Below are 2,977 nucleotides of genomic sequence, written 5' to 3' on the forward strand. Positions count from 1 at the left end.
AGAGACGGTATAGGAGAGCCTCCCGTAATGGGCAACCAATCGGCATCAGAGGTCAGGCTTATTAGCAGAGCCGTGATTGGCTGATCACACAGCATGCTTTATAGGGGTAAAGCCCTCTGAGGTCCAGTGACACCGCAGCTGCCAAGAGGCAATCATGTTCCACCATTCTGACCACTTTGGGAGCCTGGTTGCTATGGGTTACTGCCCTCTGCCCTCCTTTCATTGCCCCCAGTCCATTTATAGAGGATATGCGGTATTGGTCTTACCTGGATGGGTCGGAATCCTCCCTGGAATGAGGGCAGCGGAGATAAGGAGAGCAATCGTTATACACAACGCATATACATACACACACACACAACGCACAACACGCCCGCTGCACCCAATGAGAGGCTGCGTCACCTCCATGCGTTTATCCACTGGATGGCTGCCATGACGAGAGGGAGGGACTACAAGGTGCACCAGGGACACATGACAAGGGGGCCGTCTCCCACCCGACAAGGGGGCCGTCTCCCACCCGACAAGGGGGCCGTCTCCCACCCGACAAGGGGGGCCGTCGTCTCCCACCCGACAAGGGGGGCCGTCGTCTCCCACCCGACAAGGGGGGCCGTCGTCTCCCACCCGACAAGGGGGCCGTCTCCCGCCCGACAAGGGGGCCGTCTCCTACCCGACAGGCTGGGTGGAGGGACCAATCACAGCACTGAATTCCTGGAACTCAGGAGAAGCTAAAGGCCAATTTCACCAATTAGCAGTATTCGCATATTTAGTATATCACTGTCCTCCATGTTCAGGGAGGGCCATGGGGCCCCTTTACACCGGGCGGGGGGACGGGGCCCCTTTACACCGGGCGGGGGGATCATGTGACACTAGAAGGAGAGAAGCCTCCGGTATACACGTCCTGACATGAGCTGCAGATATACAATCTCCCCCCCCAGAACGGGTGCAGATGCTGCAAGCCACCACCGGGGGGCAGAGCGCGCACACAACCGTCCCTTTAACAGACGTGATTGGGGGGCAAGACTGGTCATGTGACTAGGCTGCACCGGAGACCATGACGGACGTCTCTTGGGGGTCACTATCAGGGTCGGGATCAGCAAAGCTCCAGGGGCAGCCGAGGTACCAGGCGGGGGGGGGGGGTCTGTTCCCTATAGACCCCTCTCTATATATATATATATATAAAGCTGCTCTGGGCCTATGAAATGTGTCACCTCCTATAAAGGGGAACTCCGCGTCCTGTGTGTCACATGGGATGACCTCGGTCATGGCGCCTCCCAGAGATCAGCTACAATACATTCGTATGTTCAGCACCATGTGACACGTGTGACCGCTGCCAGCAGGGGGCAGTCCCCCCCCTCCCCCACCATCCTATGTAAGTGAAGGGATGGGAGCCAAGGAGACCGCATCAGCAACACGCAGATCCCACTTTACAGAAATCATTTCCCCAACAACATGACGGCCTAGGTTGGTGTCATTGGCTCCCAGCGCATACAGTGTTAGACATGGGGGGGGGCGGTTACGGTACCTGGTGATGCGTCGGCCGCGGTCCAGCTGCAAACTATAGAGAAGAGCGAGAAGACAAATCACAAAGGAGGAGGTGACAGAGAGACATACATCCCACCACACACATCAGAGGCGGAGCAGTGACACCGGGGGTTATACAGGGACCGCCCCCCTCCCCAGAGAGATGTGCAAGTGCAGCAACCAATCAGATTTCAGCTTATTGGGATCCCGAGTGAATGGAGGAGGACACAGACCCCGGGATCAACCCCTCGCCTATATAAATGCCCCGACACAGCTTCTACCCCGACCTGCCGGGGCATCTTCACTCCTGGGGCAGCAGGACAGATTCCAATGCCCCTCCCACTCGCATTGTGGCTTACCCTTGCCCAGACCATGCCCCTCCCACTCACATCGTGGCTTACCCTTACCCAGACCATGCCCCTCCCACTCACATCATGGCTTACCCTTACCCAGACCATGCCCCTCCCACTCACATCATGGCTTACCCTTACCCAGACCATGCCCCTCCCACTCACATCATGGCTTACCCTTACCCAGACCATGCCCCTCCCACTCACATCATGGCTTACCCTTACCCAGACCATGCCCCTCCCACTCACATCATGGCTTACCCTTACCCAGACCATGCCCCTCCCACTCACATCATGGCTTACCCTTACCCAGACCATGCCCCTCCCACTCACATCATGGCTTACCCTTACCCAGACCATGCCCCTCCCACTCACATCATGGCTTACCCTTACCCAGACCATGCCCCTCCCACTCACATCATGGCTTACCCTTACCCAGACCATGCCCCTCCCACTCACATCATGGCTTACCCTTACCCAGACCATGCCCCTCCCACTCACATCATGGCTTACCCTTACCCAGACCATGCCCCTCCCACTCACATCATGGCTTACCCTTACCCCATACCATGCCCCTCCCAATCACATCATGGCTTACCCTTACCCCAGACCATGCCCCTCCCAATCACATCATGGCTTACCCTTACCCAGACCATGCCCCTCCCACTCACATGGCTTACCCTTACCCAGGCCATGCCCCTCCCTCTTACATCATGGCTTACCCTTACCATGCCCCTCCCACTCACATCATGGCTTACCCTTACCCAGGCCATGCCCCTCCCACTCATGTAGTGGCCTACATGTAGTTAAACAGGTGATACCCCTCCCACTGGCATCATAGCGTACCCTTACCTAGTCCATGCCCCTCCCACTGGTGTCATAAATTACTTACCCCAGACCATGCCCCTCCCACTGGCATCATAGCGTACCCTTACCCAGACCATGCCTAGTCCTGTGTTCCCCTTGAAGAGGGTTCTCCCGGTTGCTATCGGTTACTGCCCTTTGTAGTAGAAGCAAGAAACGTATCTGGGCCAGGGACACGGTCATGAGGCCGGTACTGGGGCAAGTCCCGGGCCTACGTATGCAATCCCCTCCCCCCCCCCCCCTCC

At 57.4% G+C, this 2,977-nt stretch overlaps 1 pseudogene; it reads right to left on the reverse strand.

Moving 5' to 3' along the window:
- LOC108802870 overlaps positions 1-2,977 on the reverse strand; it is an 8,119-nt pseudogene that overhangs the window by 4,256 nt on the left and 886 nt on the right.

The sequence above is a fragment of the Nanorana parkeri genome, unplaced genomic scaffold (genome assembly GCF_000935625.1).
Source record: "Nanorana parkeri isolate BGI_ZX_2015 unplaced genomic scaffold, ASM93562v1 scaffold3190, whole genome shotgun sequence".
Taxonomy (NCBI): domain Eukaryota; kingdom Metazoa; phylum Chordata; class Amphibia; order Anura; family Dicroglossidae; genus Nanorana; species Nanorana parkeri.